The sequence below is a fragment of the Pinus tabuliformis genome, chromosome 8, assembly GCF_031772625.1.
Source record: "Pinus tabuliformis cultivar Carrire ecotype Pingquan chromosome 8, CPIR1, whole genome shotgun sequence".
In the NCBI taxonomy this organism is placed as follows: domain Eukaryota; kingdom Viridiplantae; phylum Streptophyta; class Pinopsida; order Pinales; family Pinaceae; genus Pinus; species Pinus tabuliformis.
The window spans coordinates 1,493,414,407-1,493,437,605 of NC_142294.1; positions in this window are offsets into that span (position 1 = coordinate 1,493,414,407).

Below are 23,199 nucleotides of genomic sequence, written 5' to 3' on the forward strand. Positions count from 1 at the left end.
GAACTAGAAATATGTTTTATTTTTGGGTTGCTGAAGGGCTCTTCCTCAGGTCATGGTCCCAGAGGAAGGAGGTGAGGCCGAGATAGCTGCTGACAACCTTATGGTGATCTTTTTCTCCTTGCTAACTTGCTAACTAAAAGAAGGCACAAATGGAAGCAAAGTAAAACATAACCAATCTACTCTACAATGTTGTAATGGAAATGCAACTACTTAAGCAAATGAATAATTAAACCATGAATCTATGATAGCATACATGTATATAGAGAAGAGCCTTGGCTGCTAGGGTTGGGCTCTAATCCAAGATCTTTAGCCCTCTGAGTTAACTCAGTGTTGGCTCAAAACAAAACTCATTCTTATTATCAAAACCATGGATTACATCAAAAATTGTCACAAGTCTTGCAACTAAAAAATAGAGTAGAGTTTTACAATAAAAAATATGAAGCATACTGAGGTCCTAGGCCTCTATACTTATATATATGAAGTCTCCAATGACTTCCTTAATAATTAGGGAGGCTCGACTCCCAAACTCGAAATAAACTAGTGCTTTGACATTCACTTGCTCGACTTCCTTCTAGTCCTCATGATTTGGCTGTTTGCACTCCGAGTTGATGGAGGAATATCCGAATGGGGGGGTAGTAAATGAGGAGGATTTACCTCCTATAATTCCTCTCCCTTGTCCCATTTTAGTTTTGACCAAGGTCTTTTCCAAAATTCCTTGCTTTTATCCTTTAATCCTGCATTAAATGCACATTAGACCACAAAGCAAAATATCCAACTCTAACTCATCTCATAAACAAAATGTAATCAAAAGTATGGAATAAGTTGTGAGAATAGTTGGTTTGACCAAGCTAGGAGGTGAATTAAGGCCCATATAATTACCCAATGATGAGGCTCATCATCACCCCCCTACTAAAAGTGTTCTTCATCCTCTGAGCAACTTAGTCAATGTCCATGTCCTTCATGGCTTTGGTAGCCTCTCTAACATCCCATGCCTCTATTGTGGTCTCTTCTTCTTGTTCATAGAAGCCTACTTTCCTTTCTACTTCTTCCCACTACCTCTTTTCCTCTTCTTCTTTTCTCCCTTTTAAGATCCCACAAGTAGTGGTGGACTGAGTTTTAGGCCTATCCAATTGACCTTCAACCTTTGCATTTATTGCTTATACATAGGTGTCCTGTTGAGTGCCTCTCTCAACCTTTGAGGGGAGTGATATTCTCTGATCTTCAAGCTATGTGGTAGTGTGTTCCATCTCCTTAAGCATGCATGTATACTATCATCTCCTAGCAGCCTAAACATATCCTCAAAATGTGAAATTGCTTGCTCTTGGGCAGCAAGATATCTAGGTGCCAGCTGAGGATCATTTGCAATTAGATTATGGGTGCTGATTAGGGCCATGGGATTTGATTTTTCAACTTTGATGAAAAGAGGTTCATTTTTCTCTCTGGCCAATATTCTTTTCATCTCTACAGCCCTTGACTCCTCATGGTTCATCCATGATGCCAAAGCCATTAATTGTAGATCTCCTAGCTTGGCATTAGGATCCCAAACATTCATGTCTATGAGGGCCATGTTGTGCAAGTAAAAATTAGCCATTTTGGCCCTATCCTCTAGTGTACTTTAATCACAAAGATCAATAAACTGCCTATAGTCCTGAAATGGCATGGTGCCCCTTTGTGCTAATGTTTTAATATAAAATTTTAGCCATTGTTCTCTGAGGTAAAGAGCATAGGATTTAGCTAGCATCCTACACTAGATGGCCTCCAAGGAGAGGCTGGCCATACATGCTAGTTGGTTTTCCCTTTCCTGTATCTGTCCTCTCAGCCATACATTTTCCCTCTCAAGTTGATCTCTCATTATTGCTTCTCTATCCCTTCAGCCACTTAGCTCTTTGCCCATTTCCTTGAGCTTCTCTTCCATGTGCCCAATATCTTCCACCCCTTTTTGAGGTATCACGCTACCTCCTTGAATAAACCGATAGTAGGAGTCTAGGTTAGGTTGGCGACTTGGCTCCTTTGTCTCAGGGTCTTCCTCTTTTGTTTCTTACTACTCCCCTACCTTTCTTTCCGATTTTTGTGCTTCCTGTGGTTTTTGTTGTGGATCCTCTAGGATGGCCTTACCCTTTAAGGAAGTTGATGTGGTACTAGGCCTCCTTACATAGGTGATTGGTGACTTAGTCGAAGGCATTTTGTCTCTTGGTGTAGGGGAATCTTCAATCTCAATAGGGATTTTTGTTGATATTTGTGGCTTCCCTTGTTTGATTCTTGTGCTCTTTCTTCTTCTGAAATATAGAGGGGTTTGCCTCCTTCTTTTCCCTTTTTGCTTTACTGGGGTGCTGAGAGTAGTGACGACAGCTGCTACCTCCCTATCAGGGGCCTCTGGAGACACCCTAGGTGACTTCTCCTTATTTTCTTCGCCTTTTGTTTCAATGCCTTCTTCCTCTGTGTTTTTCTTATCTTCTTCCTCTTGCTATTGTTTCTCATCTCCATTAGTTTATTCCTTCATTTCCTCCTCTGTTTCAGCATCATCCTCCTTCTCTTCTCCCCCTTCTTCTTATACTTCATCATGTTCCTCTGTATTAGTTTCTTCTTCATCCATCTCATCCCCATTTATCTTTGTATCTTCTTTTTCTTATTTTTCCTCTTCCTCACTGACAAAATGACTACATCATAGGTGAGGTTTTTGATGTCATCCTCTTCTGGTAAGTCTCTGAAGACTGACCATGTTATAGGGATCCTGAGGTTTTGGAGGGCATCCTCAATGAGGATCCTGATCAACCTATGGTGAGCCAATTGTTGGGAATTCCCTTCCTTTACTTTGTTTCTGTAGTCTATGAGTGATTGCATCAAGAAATAGGGTATGTTGAGTCTTTGGTGAACTGGTGTTTGTACCCCAAATCTTAATTCTTCAAGCATACTAAAATGGTAGCCATAAACAACACTATATCTACCCTCATATGAGATATATTTCATGAGTTGGTAACCTACCTCACTCCATGGGTATGGCAGACTGTCCCTCCTTGCTCCACTTTTATCCTCTATGGGTTCTTCACCTTCTAAAAAGAATTTCCTTTTTGCTACCTAACTGTCTGCTTTGTCTTCTTTCCTCCATGGAATTCCTAGGGGAAGTGCGGTGACCCTACTGATGAGCTCTAGGGTGAGATCTATAGTGAGCCCTCTAACTATAATAGTGGCATGGATTCTACTATGTGGAGTGAGGGAATGAGAAAATTCTTGAGCCACCTCATCATCATACCCTGTGAATTTTTCGAAAAACCTCATCCATTGGTGTCTTATAAAGATTTCAAGCACTTGGGGGTGTTGTTGTATCCTCACAGTGTTTGTGGGTTCTCTCCTATTAAACCCTCCTATCATCTTGGTTGTGAGGCTTGAGTAGGAAATGAGAGGTTTGACATAAGAATTTTAAATTCAGGAGAAAACAGAGTTTCCTGTGTATGTAATTCACCTCCCATAGTTGTTATATCCACTAGCTTTTAGAGAATTTCTAGTTCATTTGCTTGTAAATGGGGATGGATTTTTAGATCCTACCTCTTTAGAATGGTGGCAGTGGAAAATTCTCATGATATTCCCTCTTGAACCCCTCTTTGCCTATCTTGTAGACTGCCTCTGTGTATCTTGTAGACTGCTCTTGTAGACTATTCCTATAGGAATTCCTGTGCATGCTCCTATAGAAATTCTCTTGCAGAACAATGGATCCTTGCTTCCGGTGGGTGGCCAAAGTTATGAGAGCGACTTGAGTGAGGGAGTTTCGAGGAGGTGGAATGCATGAATGCATGAAAATGATGTTTTGTTTCCCTTTATGGCTTTTCGGGGTGAGGTGGTGTGCTGGCAGCAGAGGTACGTTGCCATTTTTGGACTGTTGGTCCCCACTACCACCTCATCATTCCCACTCCTCGTAATCAGCTCCCACCTCGTAGATCCATAGTTAACCACTTCTTGTCCTACTCCTCCTCTGTCTTTGAGTTGACTGCAGCCACATGTGAGAGGACACCCAGTTTTGTATGTGATGACTGAATGAAGGTGGCCAAGTTAACTGGCCACCTTTTCACTTATAAACCAACTACCTCGTAACTCTTACAACTTTTGATCAAATGATGCATATGAATGAGTGAGCGAGATACTTACCTATGGTCTCGATGCCATGCTGCAATTGTCAAAGATCAAAGGTGTTGCATTATTTATTTGCTGCATGGTCATTCTTCTTCCTCCTTTGCTGTCTGCCGATGGTTTCTTGGCTTTTGCAGGTGTCTATGACTAAAGATCTGATGTTGTTGTTACCGTGGAGCTCTTAGATCATCTTAGTGAAGACCTGTAGCTGATGATTTATATTATGTGGGATAGGTTGCTACAGGAGCTGCTTCTCCCTTATAATTTCTTAATCATGTTTCTAGCTAGGGCTGTGAGGACCGAGGGAATAGGAGTATGTGTGGAGCAAGGGACATTCAGGTAATGCTCTTGGTCTCCTTTCTTTTCCCTTTTTTCTTTTTTCTTTTCCATAACTGGCAGAAACTGATCTCTTTTTGTTTTGAATGGTGAGTGCAGGGATGATGGTAATGGACGAGGTGAGGGGTTAGATCATGTCTAGAATGAATTTTGGGGACCTAACCAACCTACCGTCTGCCCTCAGATTGCTTCTTGTAGGTTTTCGGGGCCATTGTAATTCCTACAGGATCATCCTGTAGGATTTCAGGGGATCCTGTAGGAATACACGAGATCTTGTAGAAAACACAGCCTTCACCTGAATTGAAGAAACAAAGTGAAAAAAACAATGGAATTGATGGAGGGATGAATGGTAAGGAGTGGAGGAGCTGAATATATGTGAGGCAAGGTTCCCTTTGGATCTTCTCTTTGCTCCTTGATTGTCTTTCTCGCCCACCTGCAAATAACAATTATGTCTTTTTTCTCTCTTTTTTTTTTTTGAAAAATAGCTAGGCTGCCTTAGAGAGGTTTTCACCCTAGATGTTTGCCCTGGGTGCCTCAAGGAAGGTTTTCACCCAGGGATCTTCTTATTCTTTTTTTCATTTTTTTTTCATCATTGGGCTGCTTCACGAGGTTTTCAACCCAAAGATGCGACTTAGGTGCCTCATGGAGGTTTCCACCTGAATCCTTATTCTTTTTTCTCTTTTTTCAGTGACCTGATGAGGGAGGATCTGGAACTTTCTCCACCATCACCACTGTCTTCTTGATATTGTCAATGAACTCTTGTTTTGATAAAGGACTCTTGTACATTTTCAATCGGTTTCCATTAACAAGCAATGGAATGACTTCTTCATCTATAGTTTTGATTTGCACTGAACCATTATCATGGCATCTTTCCACCACATAAGGTCCGAGCCATCTTGTCCTTAGCTTGCCCTTGAAGTCTTTATACCTAGAATCATATAACAATGCCCAATCGCCCTCTTCAAATTGCTTCTCCTTAATATGACTATCATGCCAAATCTTCCTCTAAAGCTGAGCTATCTCTGTATGTATGAGGGCATGCATTATGAATTCATCCAAGCCATTCAAATGGAACAATATTTCTTTCTATGCATGACTGAGATCCAAATATAGTTGGGTTTCCATCCTCAATGTGTTATATTCAAACTCAATGGACAACAAAGCTTTTTTCCCATAGACCAGCTCATATGGTGTAAATCTAGTGGTGGTCTTCCATGTTGTATTATAGGCCAAGGTGGCCTCAACTAGTCTCTCTTCCCAATCCTTTATGTTGTTGCTCAGTACCTTGGTTAAGATGCTCTCCAGTGCCCTTTTGGTCACCTCCACTTGCCCATTAGCTTGTGGATGATAAGGAGTGGAGGTCCTATGCTTCATTTTGTGATGGCTGAGTAATTCTTCAATCATGTTGGAGGTAAACTGGTTGCCTTGGTCTGTGACTAGCTCTCTAAGGTACCTAAATTTGTAGAATAAATTCTCCCTTAGGAACTCAGCCACATTCTCTTATGTTGTTGCCTTAACCGCCTTGGTTTCAGCCCACTTAGTCAAATAATCAGTGGACACAATAATGTACTATTTTTTCTTGGAAGGAGGGTTGATAGGCCCAATGAAGTCCATGCCCCACTTGTCGAATGGCTCAAAAGTCACTTGAGGTTCTAGGGGCATTTCATCTCTTGGAGTAGGATTTCCCATCCTCTGGCACTGATCACACTGAATATTGTACTTTTTCACATCCTGATGAAGAGTGGGCCAATAATAGCCTGCTTGTAACACTTTAAATGTTGTCCTCTTTGCTGCAAAGTGACCTCCACAAGGCCCATCATGATAGGTCAGAAGGATGTCAAAAAACTTCCTCTTCCCTTACACACCTTCTCAAGATTTGATCTAGGCCAAGTTTGAAATTATTGCCCCCAATCCAGGTGAAGGGGGTGTTTTTCCTGACTATCTTACTCTTTTCTTTGGAGGGAAATTTTGGTGGGAACTGTGTTGATACCAAATAGTTTACTGTATCAGCAAACCATGGGGAGAGAACTGAAATAGCAAACAAATGCTTGTCTGGTAACTGGTCATCCACCATTCCTTCTTCACCTGCAGGCAGATTCATCCTAGATAGAAAGTCTGCGACAACATTTTCCTTACCAGGCTGATCAAAAATAGTTAGATCAAACTGCTATAATAAAAGAAACCATCTTATAATTCTAGCATTCACATCTGGTTTGTTCATTAAATATTTGATTGCAGTGTGGTCATTATGCACAAATTTTTGGTATCCTGTAATGTAATGCCTAAATTTGTTTAATGAATGCACAATAGCCAGGATTTCCTTTTCGGTCACAATATAATTTAGCTCAGCCTTTGACAGGTTCTTACTGATAAAATAGATGGCATAGGGCAATTTCTCCTCTTCCTGACCTAAGGCTGCTCTTATGGCTTTGTGTGAGGCATCAACATGAATATGAAAAGGGAGGGCTCAGTTTGGGCCTTGAAGAATTGGTGCAGTGGTTAACTTACCCTTTAAAATGTCTAAGGCCTCTTGACAAATTTTTGACCATATAAACTCATAATATTTGGCCAACAACCCAAATAAAGGAGAGGCCAACTTGTTGAAGTCCTTTATGATCCTTCAGTAGTATCTAGCTAACCCCAAGAAACTCCTGGCATCCCTCTGCTTTTGCGGAGGTGGGACCCTTTGGATGATTGTTATTTGTTCAGATCCACCTACAGTCCTTGCTGAGTTATTGAATGACCTAGCACGGTCCCTTCAGTCATTAATAATTCACATTTTTCCAAACTAAGGGACAGGTTCATTTCAATGCATTTGTGCAATATTTTGCCTAGGTTAGTTAGGGATTCTTGAAAATCACAGCCATAAGATGTAAAATCATCAATATAAATTTCCATCACATCATGTACTAATTCATCGAAAATACTCAAGATTGCTCTCTAGAAAGTGGTAGGAGCATTGAATAGGCCAAAAGGAAGGACCCTATAGGCAAAAGTACCCCAAGGATAGGTGAATGTGGTCTTATCCTGGTCTTCTAGGAAGATTTGGATTTGGTTGTACCCAGTGGATCCATCTAGGAAAGAAAAAAACTTCTTCCCTGCCAGGCCATATAGCACTTGGTCAATGAAGGGTAGGGGAAAATGATCCTTCTTTGTGGCTTTATTGAACTCCCTGTAATCGACACAAATCCTCCACTTACCATTTTTCTTGGGAACTAACACTAAAGGAGAGACCCACTCACTGTTGGAGATAGGGTAAATGAATCCTGCATCTAGCAGTTTTTGCAGTTCTTCTTTGACTATATCTTTAAAAGCTGGATTCATCCTCCTTTGTGCTTTCCGGACTAGCTTGCAACCTTATTTGATGTATATGTGGTGAGTACACACTGAGGGGTGTACTCCATGATTTCCTTGTAACTCCAAGCAAAGGTTTCTAGGTTTTCTCTCAACATGTTGCATAGCTTTTCCTCTTCGAGAGCAGAAAGAGATGGATTAATTTTCAAAGTTTTCTTTGGGCTGAATTCTATGGTTTTGACATGGAGCGGGGTGAAATTGGCCAAGCATAAGTCAATTGGACGATTTTTCTGGGTTTCCCTTACGTCTTCTTGTAATGGTAACAAACTAGGAGTTGGACTTTGGAGCAGGTGTTCAATTAAGTCATCCTCATCTTGTTGTCCTCCTCCTATGGTTGCTTCCAAAGCATAAAGTTGGGCTAAATAAACCGCATCTTCTTCCTCCTCCTCCAACCATAAAGGTAAATCATTCTCTAGAGAAGGTTGAGCAGGAGGGTATAGGACTAACTGTTTGGACATATGCCCATTCTTGATGGTCATATTCCCATTTCTGTAGCTGATGTAAGCATCGACTATGGCCAACCATGGCCTCCCAAGGATGAGAGGGTAACCAGTAAGCTTAGCCTTAGGCTGGAGAACTAGAAAATCTGCAAGGTACTCCCAAGAGTCAATGGAGACCATCACGTCCTCCACAATTCCCTTAAGGGTGACTGTGGAATAGTCCGCAAGTTGCAGAACTGTTGTGATCTTCATCAATGACCCTTGGAGTTTGAGCTTGAGCATGGTGTCCTTGGTCATCACATTAATAGCAGCCCCAATATCAATCAGAATGTGTGGGGCGATGGTGCCATTGATGTGCACATATACTATAGGGCTTCTAGGGTCCAAATATTTCGGACATATTATCTGCCCCAACATTAAGTCAGACGGCTGCCCAATGACATTAATGGTAGGGGCATCCATTTTTATTCTTCCTGGATGCTTGAAGCATTTCTCCTTAATCAGCTTACTGTAAATGGGAACATCTTTTATTGCCTGGAGAAGGGGGATCTTTACACATAGATTTTTCAATTCTCCTAGAAGTTCAGTTTCTTCTGGGGTAGGCTGGAGTGGTTGGGCTAATCTCTTAGGAAAGGGTGGATTTACTTTAAGGTTGATTTCCTCTCTTTCTTCCTCAACCTCCCTATGTGGAGAGGGAGGTTGGTTATCCAGGATAATTCTCTTAGATCTTATGTTGATCTCCTGGATTTCTACAACATAATGTGGGTATGATGTCTCTCCATTGTATACTTGTTGAGCTTGCCTATTGTTCAAGTTCGGATTTGGTTGGGTAGGCATCTGGGGTTGCTTGAGTAGAGTAGAGTGTAGGAGTTGTGGTTAGGTATGTTTTGGAGGCAATAGAGCTGGAGCATTGTTGTATTGGGGCCTCCACCCCTGGAGTGGGGTATTCCACTGAGGTTGTGGCAGAGCATAAGGTTGAAATGACTAGCTGGCTGGCTGGGAATGATACTGGGATGCATAGGACCAAGGAGGGGGTGTAGACCAGGAAGGATGAGTAGGGGGTCTCCAAGAAGGTATAGTTGTGGTTTGCTTGGGGTTGTAATATGCATGGGATGACCCTTACATACCCTGGTAGTATGGTCTAGGCCCAGGAGGTATCCTTTGGTTGATGTAGCAAAGTGGCTCAGTGACCCCTTCAGCTCCTTGATATACAACTTTGAGTCCAGGTAAAGAAGGGCACTTGTTTGTGGAGTGGTTTTCTTCACAGACCAAGCAAATCTCAATGCAGTTCAATGGAAATTCATTCCTAGGATGCCTCCTGGTGCATCTAGGGCAAAAGATAGCCAAGGCTCTCTCTACTTCCTCTTGCTTCATTTTGATGTTCATGGTGTCCAATTGCAAGTCAAGGGTTTGGAGCATCTCATTTTTGAAATCTTCCAGCATATTTCCAATTTCACCCTTGATGGATGAGTTGGAAGATGATGTACTAGCCATAGGTTGACTACTCCTACCCTTTTTCCTGGTTTCCCTAGAATGGTTTCTAAATACAGCCTTGATATCCTCATAGGATAATTGGTAGATATCTCCTCCTACTAACAAATGTAAGGTATCCAGAAGATCTTCCCTTAATCCTCTGAGCAGGACTAGCTTTAGTGACTCAGGATCAAGTGTGCACCTGACCCTTTTGTAATTGATCTTGAATCTTTCTTCGTAGTCTTCTAAGGATTCATCCTAGCCCATGGTCATCCTGAAAATATTTTCTTTAGTATCCTTTGACCTACAGTAGTCTCGATATTTGTTGTTAAAATCCTGTTGCATCTGAGCCCAAGTTGTGATGCCATCTCTAGGTAAACCCATGAAGCAGCGCAATGATGCATCCTTGAGGGTAGATGGAAATAGTTTTAACTTTCTCCCATCATCTGTAGAGTCATAGGTTCGGAATATAATGACAAACTCAAATAGGAAAGTGTCGAGATTCTCTGTGGTCAGGCCATGGAAATGAGGTAGTGCAGAGGGGCTTATATTCTTCATCTTAGTGTCCCCATTGGTTTCCCTGATGGGGAAGGCACCCTCATCTCTCTCTCTATTCCCTTTGTCATTTCGATTTTCATACATTGGTTCATTAGGAATGGGTTCTTCTTCTTCTTCTTCCTCTTCCCCTATAGGTTCTTCAAATATGTCAGGTTGCTCAACTAAAGTTTCCTCCAGTTCACAACCACCAAAGAAGAGAGAAGGTTGGCTATTGGATGCAGTGGGGATATTCAACAAGAATTTCCCTAAATTGTCCCTATTCCTATGAGCCATGAAAGGAAATGTTTTTGGGTTGGTTTTTGTAAGATTTTTTTAGCCAGAAAGTACTTTGTATAAATGAAATTGTTGATTGAATGAAAACTACTGACAGAAATAAAAGTTACTTGTTGAATTCAAATTCTACTTGCAGAATGGAAAGGAAAGCAAATAATGAAAATTGAAAGAAAGGAAGCTACTAGATTACTTTTGTAGAAATAAACTAATGGCAGAAAATTGAAGACTAGAGATAGAAGAAAAGAAAGCAGTAATCACATTCTACTCAGACACCTCCCCGGCAACGGTGCCAAAAAGTGATGAGCGGCAGTATTGTAGCAAGGATGCTACAACACCTGGGCTACCAACTTTAGTTATCAATCCAAGGTTCGTACAAACTTGGAGGTGATAGTGCTATATGCACAAGTAAAAGTGAAGGTCCTTCCTGTTGTCACAGTTCATCTAGCGAGAGACCCCAGGGGTTCCAAGCCAGACTTCTATAGAGTCAGAAGAAGCTTGATTCTTTGATGGAAGAAGAGAAAATCTATTCTAAGAGAGCTACTCTACTGCAGTAATGTAGAAAACAACATGTATTGCTAAATCACACCATATCCTAATTAACCATTTAAACAAGTATGCTAAGCAGAATTGCTAAATCAACACTAACCTAATGCTACTATCTAAGTTATAGAAGTAAAGAGAATCAAACCATACTAATGTGTAAGCAAGGAAACTAAACTAATCTGTTTTCAATTTTTTGGTTTTTTTGGTAAAATCAAGCATGTAATTTAATTGTTCTTATGGATGTGACAGGTGGATGGAAGGTGGTTGAGGATGGCTAGAAGGTCTATGGAGTGTTTGGATGGTGTGGAAGGGTCCTAGGAGGCCTTTTGTGAAAGGAAAGGCCACTGATATAGAAGATCAGGCCGAGAATGAACTCATTGTGTAAATATTTATTTATTAATACAAAAGTGTGATTTCTAAGTTTGTGTGGTGTGTATTGAGTAATTGAATTATGAACTGTGTGGATTAGAGTAATTATACATAACATAAATGTGCAGGGAATTCAAAAAGAATCCGAGAGAGAGGACAGTGCTCAGAGGAGTATTGTGATGATCAGACAGTGTTGGAGTCTGATTGAATAACCAAATCAAAGCTCAGGAGTGGCAATGTTTAGATAATACGTAGAAAAAAGTCCAGGAAGGAATCAAGCAGAAGAGAATTCGAAGATCGAAATCAGTGAAAGGAAGAAGTAATGAAGCAACAATGCATAGGAACCATTGGATCAGTCGGATCAACGAACAATATTAACAGAAGATGAGCAGTGGAGATCTTATTGTAGGAGATTAAGTTAATAGATGGATGGATCACATCAAGTCACGTGTCGACGGAAGGGTGGAAAACCTGCAGAATGATGGAGCGGTCTTCGTAGGTTGTAAGCAGTATCTTTAGTGCCCTAAGAGCTATAAGTGGTATTCCTAAATTTCACGCTATTAGCCTAAGTGGGTGACACATAGCATGGGAAAACCACTTTTCTCACTTGCTCTCTATCGTATATCAGTCGTGCGAGAATTCATGCGAGATTTCACGATAACCTTTGGATCATTCGGGTTTGATCAATGGTGGAGATCGACTAAGGTAGTTGGCAAGCAGGTCATGCCATAGCCGTTGGATCAAGCGAGATAGATCGACAATGGAGATCGGCAAAGCTAGTTGGCGAGCGAGTGACGCGATAGCCATTGTATCAAGCGAGATAGATCTATGGTGGAGATTTGAAGCGCCTAAAGTCAAACATTGAAATGAATACGTCATCTATGCAGCACACGGTTGACGGTGATTGGTCAAGTTTGTTGTGGATCAGACAGTAAGGAAATCCACGGGTATAATCTGATTAAGATGTGATTTATTAGCTTCTGCTTAAGCGTTTTAATGTGTCTAGGGGAATTTCAATGAAAAGGGACGAAAAAACTAGTGAGGATGAGGGTGGACCAAGAGAAGGTTAAGGTGGATGACATGAAATATGGATGCTGGTGATGAAGTCTAGACCTCCTCCTGAAGTACCTACGATACTTCAAACATGTGTGTCTTCCAAGAACTATGCAACAAGATACATTCTCATAAACTAGAAAAGCATGAATCAGTTGCCCATATTATGCATGAAGAGAGTGTTGAAGGAAATGAGAATATGAGTGAGATCTTATTATAGAAAGAGAGTGATGGAAAAAGATGTCAATGAAATGAACCAAGTACTGAATGAAGACAACAAACTCCAAAGCTCATGCAAGAACTATAAATATGTGTTTTTGGGGTTGTTTAAGGGTCTCTTCCTCCAGTCATGGTCCCAAAGGGAGGAGGTGAGGTTGAGACACCTGCTGACAACCTTATGGTGATCTTTTTCTCCTTTCTAACCTGCTAATTGAAAGAAGGCACAAATGGAAGCAAACTAAAACACAACCAATCTATTCTATATTGTTGTAATGGAAATGCAACTACTTAAGAAAATGAACAATTAAACCATGAATCTATGCCAGCATACATGTGGAATAAAGAGGAGGCTTGGCCTCTAGGATGGGGCCCTAACCCAAGAGCTTCAAGCCTCTGAGTTAACTTAGTGCTGGCTCAAAAGAAAACTCATTCTTATTATCAAAACCATGGATTACATAAAAAACTGTCACAAGTCTTGCAACTCGAAACTAGAGTTGAGTTTTACAATAAAATATATGAATCCTACTAAGGTCCTAGGCCTCTCTACTTATACATTTGAAGTCTCCAACGACTTCTTTAAAATTAGGGAGGCTTGGCTCCCAAACTCGAAATAAACTGGTGCTTTGACTTTCACTTGCTTGGTTGCCTTCTAGTCCTCATGATTTGGTTGTTTGCACTCTGAGCTGATGGAGGAATATCCGAATGGGGGGGTAGTAAATGAGGAGGATTTACCTCCTATAATTCCTCTCCCTTGTCCCATTCGAGTTTTGACCAAGGTCTTTGCCAAAATTCCTTGCTTTTATCCTTTAATCCTGCATTAAATGCACATTAGACCACAAAGAAAAATATCCAACTCTAACTCATCTCATAAACAAAATATAATCAAAAGTATGCAATAAGCTGTGAGAATAGTTGGTTTGACTAAGCTAGGAGGTGCATTAAGGGCCATATAATTACCCAATGATGAGGCTCATCACCATAATATAAGGTTAACCATGGGGGAATATGTATTGAATAGTCCAATCATTTCCATTCCAATGGGTGGTGTGATTTTGTACTAGGAGTCCAATGGTTACAATATTTGGGGATAATAACTTTTATTTTTCAAGAACTTTTGTATTTCTCTAGATCTCCAAAAAGTATTAGACAATTATTCCAAGGTATTTGAGGCTCCCAAAGAACTCCCACCTATTCATGATCATGATCATGCTATTCATTTGATTCCAGGATGTGTTCCTCCAAACATCACACCTTACAGACATCCCTAATCCCAAAAGAGTGAAATTGAACATATGGTTGCAAAAATGCTAGAGGTTGGTATAATTCAACCTAGTCAAAGTTATTTCTCTGCTCCAGTAGTATTGGTTCAAAATAAGGATGGATCATGGCATATGTGTTCGGATTATATGGATCTTAAAAATCTTACTATTAAGGATAAATTTCCCATTCCTATCATTGATGAATTGTTGGATGAATTACATGGAGAAATTTACTTCACGAAGTTGGATCTTTGTTCAGGACATCATCAAATTAGAATGAAGACTGTAGACATTCCAAAAACAACATTCATAACTCATGAGGGTCATTATGAATTTTTGGTCATACCTTTTGGCCTTACTAATGCACCTTTGACATTTCAAGGTTTGATGAATTCCATTTTCAAACCCTTCCTTAGGAATTGTGTTAGTATTTTTTGATGATATACTAATCTACAACAAGTCTTGGAAGGATCATGTTCAACATGTTAATAGGGTACTCAAAAACCATTAGAAAAGGAACAATTATATGAAAAAAACTCCAAATGTTTCTTTGGAGTACAGGAGTTAGAATATTTGGTTCATATTGTATCTCATGTGGGTGTTAAGGTATAACCTAACAAAATTAAAGACATCAAGAAATTGAAAATCCCAACAACCATAAAGCATCTTCGAGGATTTCTCAGGTCAACTAGGTATTATTGCAAGTTTTTAAAGAATTATGGGAGAATAACAACACCTATAACAACATTACTGAAGAAAGATGCATTTTCTTGGACTCGAGAAGCAACTAAGGCCTTTGAACATCTTAAAGAGGCAATGTTCCAAGCACCGGTATTAGCTATGCCTGATTTCACAAATACCTTTATTGTGGAATGTGATGCCCTATGAAATGGAGTTTGTGTTCTTTTAATGCAAGAAGGAAGACCCATTGCTTTTGAAAGTCGTCCAATCAAAGGAAAGTATTTACACAAACATATTTATGAGAAGGAAATGTTGGAAATACTACATGCACGAAAGCAATAGAGACTTTACCTAATGGGAAGACACTTCAAGGTAAAAAAAAATCATGATAGTCTTAAATACGTTTTCGAACAAATATTATCTTCAAAAGAGAAAAAAAAATGGGTCACAAAAATGTTCGGTTATGACATTGAAATCATCTACAAAAAAGGGAAGAAAAATGTTGTTGCAGATGCACTCTAAAGAAAGGATGAAGATGTGGAATATTTTTTTTGTGTCTTTTCTATTATCCAACTTGATTGGATAACTGAAGCAAGGGATGAATGGAAGAATGACGAAGAGGTGTAGACACTCATTCAAAAGTTGCAACAATATTCTAATACATCTTATACATTTAGCTAGAGAAATGATTCATTATGGTACAAAGATTGCTTATATCTTTGTAAGAATTCCAAACACAAGCAAAATATTCTTTTAGAATTTCACACCTCCCCCTTAGGAGGGCACTCGGGATTTTTAAAAACTTACCACAGGGTCAAGAAGGAATTTTTTGGGATGACCTTAAATATGATATTTAGAAGTTTGTGGTAGAATGTTTGGTTTGCCAAAAATATACAGTTGAGATAATTAAGACCCTGGGTCTGTTACAATCTTTAGCCATTCCAAGTCAACGTTGGGAGGAGGTCTTAATGGAGTTTATCATAGGCTTACCCAAGTCTGAAGGAAAGAGTTTCATCATGGTGGTAGTTGATATACTTACCAAGTGCGCACAATTTTTTGCATTATCTCATTCTTTTAAAGCCAATACAATTCCTACTACATTTATGGAAACAATTCAAAAGTTACATGGAAACCCAAAGATTATTGTAAGTGACAAAGATCCCATTTTCACTGAAAATTTTTGGACAAAATTATTTACTTTTCTTGGTACTCAATTATCTCATAGCGCATCTTATAATCCTAAATCTGACGGGCAAATTGAGATAGTGAACAAATGTTTGGAAGGATATATTCATTGCTTTACACCTGATAAACAAACACAATGGGTCTAGTGGTTACCTCTAGTTGAACGACGACATAACACTTCCTTCCATACCACAGCAAAAATGACCCCACTTATCGCACTTTATGGATGTCATCCACCATCCATCACATCATATTTAAGATAAAACTCTAAAGTTCAAGTAATGGAAGACCATATCGAGCATCAACAACAAGTTCTCTAGATCTTAAAGGATAGCCTCACTCTCACACAAAATTGAACGAAACAATAGGTAGATCAACATCATCGTGAAAGAAGTTTTGATGTAGGCAACTGGGTAATTTTATGGCTACAACCATACAAACAAATGTGCCTCAAGCAAGCTAAGAAGGATAATAAATTACCAACCAAGTACTATGGTCCTTTCAAGGTGTTGCAAAAGATTGGTATTATAGCATACAAATTGGCGTTTTCTACATCTTCTTGAGTACACCCAGATTTCCACGTTTCATGCTTAAAGAAGGTTATTGGTAACAAGCTCCTAGTTCAAACAATGTTGCCAAAACTTGACGAAGAAGGAAAAAACATATTTTATCCTAAAGCAATCATAGAAACATGAACCTGACAGCTCCAACATCGATTAATTTTATAGTATCTCATTAAGTGGAAGAACTTACCTGTTGAAGACTCCACATGGGAGGATGAGAATTTTATACAGAAACATCCAAAAATACTCAAGCATTGAGGACAACACTTTTTTGAAGGAGAGGGGCATGTTAGGTCCCTATAATACTAGTGAATTCCCGCTATTTTTACTATTAGTGTAGCCCCTTATTTTTGGTGTTGTGCCCATGTATCCCCATGTTGTTACTGTTGTGCACCATATAAACCCACTATTGTTATTTTTGTGCCCTTGCATTATTATTGTTATGTAGGCTCTGATTATATCGTGACCCATTATACTCCAATATATACCAAGGAGGTCTTATCATTTGTATCATTTAGGAATTGTTCATTTATGTAATGTAAAAGGGGTTTCCCCTTCAAAGAGGCTAATTTTGAAGTCGTTGATCTGTCTCTTTTGTGACCTAGTTGCATAACACTTAATCGATTGTGTTATGTTTGTTCAAGCTTGCATAAAATATTGTGCTCATGAAATTGTTGTGAATTGAGCATATATGAGAAAGTTACTTTGACCAATCAAGAAGTGTCCATGGAACGACTGATCACAAGATCTGCAGTAGGCTCCAAAATTCAAGTGTCGGTAAAATTGTGGAGATTGTTTGTCGCAGAGACAACATGGAATTAAGTGACACATTTTGGTGGTAAAATATTGTGAATTACACATTGCACCCCCTACAAAAATGCATATATACCTTTCCAATGACACACGAATAACCTCAATTGGAGTCGATATGAAAAAGTTATACCACATGGATATTTTCCTCTATGCTTTGACCATGGCGATTCAAGAGGATGTGACGTCATCCTCTACTATTCGTGGAAAAGGGGGTAGTTACATGATCATGATGAAGAAGACTCTAAACGAGTCCATATTGTAACTCTAGTTAAGAGTTTAAGGAGTCAAACTTAACCACTAGTAGGCTATCGATATATGTTATAAGTGGGACACAATGGGGAAGGGGGTTTCATTCCATTCCAGTGCATTTTTTTTTGTAGATGAGAACAATAGTTGAGAGTAGATAGAGATAGAGATATTCAGAAGGAAAACAACCCTCATATTATAGATTTGATATTTTTAGAATAAAATTATTAGATCTATTGTGATGAATTACCAAGTGGAATATCAATGACAATTTACAAATTGCATCAATATCATAGGTTTATTTGAGTTTATTATGGAGAGTTGTAGGGAATCTATATCAATGAACTCTAAATTCATAAAATCCTATCCATGGCCGACAAATCTATTAATAACCCTCAATATCTCATTAAGGAGAGGTTTACATGGCTAGAATCCCAAGTCATAGATATAAACCATAATGTGAGCTTCCTCTTGGTGGCCCTAACCAATAATTTAGAGCTATTTGTAGAGGATGGATGCTCTAATGTATAGGTTAGATAGGAATGAAAACCAGGATATTGGGAAGAACCATAGAGGAATTCTATGAAAGAACCCAAAAAGGAACAACCCAGTTTGAGTGTCATGAACCACACACAATCCCTATATATTTTTTATTTTTAGTTTTTTATTTTATTATTTTATTATTATTATTATTATTATTATTATTATTATTATTTTCTTTTTCTTTTTTTGAATTGGACTAATTCTATTAATCAAAAATATGGTACAAGAAGATACATTCAAGAGAGACAGAAAACCAGCAACCGGAAATGATAGGACTATCAACCTCGGTTTTGGAGAATAAGTGAAACAAGCAAGAAGCTACAACATATGGCTAGATGCAAAAGAACACTGACTTCTACCCAGAATGGGTAGAAGCCTCAACACGAAGCTTTTTCCCTTTCCTTTTTTCGACTTCGACCCAACCGTCGTGCGGTGAATGAGCAATAGCCACTTGAAGATTAGGGTTCTCAACAGGGGATCCCTCCTTTTCTGAATCAGAGGATGAGGTCAAATGGACGCGTTTCTGAGCGGTGGCTGTGTCGGAGGACTGTGCTAGACCATCGGTGGAAGGGACCACAAGATGAGGGGCTTGATCCATTTCCACATCGCTACTTTCATCTTCAGAGTTGAAGGAATCAGAATCCATGAGTGGAGGTGGAGAGCAAGGAGCCCATCGTTTTGACTTGGGCTTGGAGAGGTTATCCTTATTCTTTTTTGCCAAGCGGGATGGGCAGGTGTTCTGCAAATGCCCTGATTGGTGGCAATGGCGGCAACGGAATGCAGTGTTTTCGTAATCCAGTGTCTGGGACCAGAGGTCACCAGACAAAGTCATTTAACTTGAGATTGATTTGGTCTGGAAGTCCTTTGCTCAAATCTAACTCCACACATATTCTGGCATATGAGTAGAGACCATTGGATTCCCGCCAGTAGTCTCCCATCATGAAACTGCCCAAGGTGTTGCCTATAGTTCTATAGACACGAGTATGCCATAAGTGGGCAAGAAAGTTTGGAAGCCTGATCCATACAAGTGTCCTGGTAATGACTGTAGTTGCTGGATCAAAATCTGGGAACCAAGGAGTCAAGAAGAGCCCCGCAGTTCCCATGAACCAAGGGCCTTCTTCTAAGGCCTTTTCATAATGCTTACTATTATCAAATAGGACAATGAAATAACCTTTTGAGCAGAAACTGACCTTACAATGATGAGTCCAGTTTGCATGGATCCATGCATAGAGATCCTGAGATCGCGGCCACAGTCCGTTAAATCTGCGAATGATGGCTCTTTCTGCAAATTCTTGAAGTTGGGTTGCAAGATCTTCATGGTTGAGTTCAACAGAGGGAACTTATTCTATCTTATCAACCAAAAAGGGCTTAGGTTTAAGGGTCTCCTGCGGTTTGGGGTTCTCAGAGTGTACAGCATCTTTGTATGAGAAGGGATGAGCAGAGGATGACTGTCCCACTGCACCTCCTCTCAGATGAAGGGTTACCACCAAAGAGTTGTTCCTAGTAATGCTATAACAAGAGAGGGGAAGAAGGTCTTCAAGTTGTTTACCTTGAAAGAGAAGTCTCTGAGGGCCTGAAGGGATCCCGATCCGCCGTTCTAGATCCAGTTTGAGATCCAGCACCAGATCTGAAGAACTGACCCATTGCAGGATGGTTTTGCCTATAGGCTGAGAAATTTGGATCTAAAAAGAGTCAATGAAGTGCCTAGACCCAGTGCCAGGGCTTCTTGTGCTTCCGAGAGTAGATCTGCCATGGCAATTTTCCATCCGGGGTGTCAGACTTGCAAGATCATGGCCGATCTATCTATTGAGAGCCCGATCTGATTGATTAATGGCGGATCTGGGGTTTTTAAACTTGATCAGATCAGCGACTTCACTCATAAAAGCAGAAACAGACGAACCCGCCATTGTGGAAGGCATCGTCAGACCAGGGATCGTTGCATGATCATCTACAGGAGTAGGAAACCTGATGTTGGTAGCCTGGTTGCTATGAACGGGGATCCGTTCCATTAATCCAGTATCCTCCTGCAAGTTGTTTTCCTTGATATACTCCCATATCTTCTTAATGGACTTGGTGCGAGGTATCTGGGAGACCCCTAAGAACTTTTGCATTCCCGGCGAAATGGGACGCGGCTGAGTGACACCTCCTCCTCTGCGGATGATGCTCCCCTTCTACGTCTCTGCACATCTGACAACCAGGGGTTGAGAACGGCGCATCTGATAACCATCTCTTACTTTCAGAGGGCAAGCGAATGTAGGGGATAATCGCAAGGAAAATGCCGTGAGAGCCCAGAATCACACAATCCCTATTTAAGATGGAACAAAATTTTGTTATTTAGCCATATTAAAGTGAGGTTGATATTTTGAAGTTAAATCATTAGTTGTAATATTTATACATTTAATTTAATGCTCATCATATATAGGAAGGACAAAAGGTATCATTTTTCAGATTTGAAATTAGAGGGCCTTGTCCTGGGCTAGTGGGAAAGCAACATGGAAACCCTAAGGTTACAGCGAGATCCGCTAGTGACTAAGTGGGAGGATTTCAAAACTTTCATAAAGTCACAATTCGACCCATCACATATGTAGAGGACCAGTGGATTAAGTGTCATTACTTTAAGTGGAGATAGGCACATAATGTACATGAGTGCATCATTTAATATAGAAATATGGCCATAATGTTGGGTATCTCCCTAAAGAACCCATAAATTCTCTTCAAGTATTTGAGGGGCTTACACAACCATCTATGTAATCAAGTGGTATCGTTCAAATATAAAATGGTGGATAAGGCTTGTGTAAAGGCATAATAACTAGAGAACATAAGCCAAAAGAAAGGGAAACCAAGTGGGTCTAAGAAAAAAAAGAACCAAGAAGATTCCAAGGATGGGAAGAAGAAGTAGAAAGGTTGAAAATAAAAAATATAATAGACATATCCCACCAATGCAACGATCCCAACAACCATTGTAATATTGATAGTGATACAGAGGTGAAGTGACCACCAAAACTTCAACACAAGCTCTATTTAGAAAACATAAACATATGGACAAGCTTGTAGAACAATTTAGAGACATATTCATCTCACATACAAGGGTGCCTCTACTCTTCTACATCAAACATCCACATAGATGGGATGAATGCCTTCCATATGCTTAACATGTCTATAGTAGATCTCTCCAAACATCTGTTAACCACATATATTTTCAAACATGTCCAAGGTTCCAAAAAGCATCCCGCTTGTATGTCACTCTTCCAAATGCATCTTCACCAACAAAGCTCTCCCATGCTCATGCCCAATGAAATCAAGCAACCAAAATTATTGAACAGATCCAACACTTACAATAGGTGCATGATGTCTTACAAAAATCCAATGCCAAGTGAAAATTATTACATGACCAACATCAGGTTCCACACAAGTTTTGAGTTACAATGGATTGAATCACGTAAAACAAGATAAAAGATATTTGCTAACAAAACATACGGCTACTAGGCTATGAAAGTAGGGAAGCTTCTCTATCAAGTCAAGTGGCTTCCCAGGAGCCAAACCCAACATAAGTTTATCCAGTTGATGAGAGAAGTTGATGAAATGAGGACTAATGCTTCATAAGGAGGGGGGGTGATCTGAGTGGAAATTGGTAGTTATGCATCTTTCCCATTGAATCAACATGGTTAATTTTTAATTATGATCCAAGGGGAAATTGGTGGTGATCCATATTTCTCATTGAATCAACATGGTTAATTTTTAATTTTAACTAGGTTTTGAAACCATGAGATTGACTCTATAATGTTTAACCCTTTTAATACAATTTGAGTGGAAATTGGTATCTATTTACCTTTTTTCATTGAATTAATACGATTAATCTTGTATTTTTTCTATTCATGAGTTCCAAGCATGTGGTTTTGACAAAATGTGGTATTCACTATGGTAATTCCCTATAGTACTCACCCATGGAGTTCACCATGGTATTTCATAAAAAAACAAATAATGCATGTGCATGACTAATAAGTGAAAAGGTACTGACAAATAATATAGATACATTCCTTCACATTTTTAAAAGCGATGAATTTTTCGAATTACAGTCTTATGATATTTTTATCATTTACTAAAAAGAATTAATATCTTTTCATATTATTATTTCATGTACATTATTTTCTATTATCAATATTTTGTCTCGCTCCTTAGGCAACCTAGAGCAACATCATAATAAACATCATTTTTTTAATTGAAAATGTAGTAGTTGGTTCTGCATGCACACCTAAGGCCTTAAAATTGCAACCAATATAGTGACAAACAATTCACCATTTGCTACACTCTATGACTTAAGATCCACAAATTTTCCCTATAAGGCATTAAATCTTAGAGAACATAAAACTTAAAAACTATTAGGCAAATTTGATACCTTACCACCACAACCACTAGAGATTACTCTACCTACTACATTTTCAATAAAGCTAATAATCATAGTGAATCAATTTTTAACAATTCAATAATTTTTAAAATTTTACAATGAAGTAATAATGCCAAAAAAATTCCATCAAATAATTATTAGAAATTTTAAATGTTTAATTAAATAACAAAAATCAACACATATTTTCTCCAATATTCTTAAATTTCTTTTGAGAAATTTACATACCCACACATTCTCATCATCATATGTTTCACGCCCATTTTTTCTACGCAATACTTCCTAATAATACAAATGGAAAAAATATATATATTGAGTAAAACTTTAAAAACAAATACTTCCATGTTACATGATGGAAAAAAACTTTAAAAACCAAACAAAATTTAAATGGGCAATCATCAAGGTATATTCATTTTAATGCTAATTTAATTAACATTAAACTTAAGGTATGCACATTTTACTAACTTTCATAACACTAATTATAATTAAAATGTATTTTTATTAATATGCTTTAATCTAATAACTTAAAAGAATATAAATGTAGAATACTATGACAAAGGGAAAGATATCTATGTATTATGCCCATTTCTAATTTTCTTTGAATCAGGCATAATTTAATTTACATTTTGATGTTTTAAATCAAATTCCGGTATTTTTTAATATTTTTTTTAAATAAGAATTTGTAAAGTATAAATGAATTAAATGTTTTGTTTTTTTTTTTTTTTTTTTTTTTTTAATTTAGGTAAATTTTATAGTTTAAATAATTG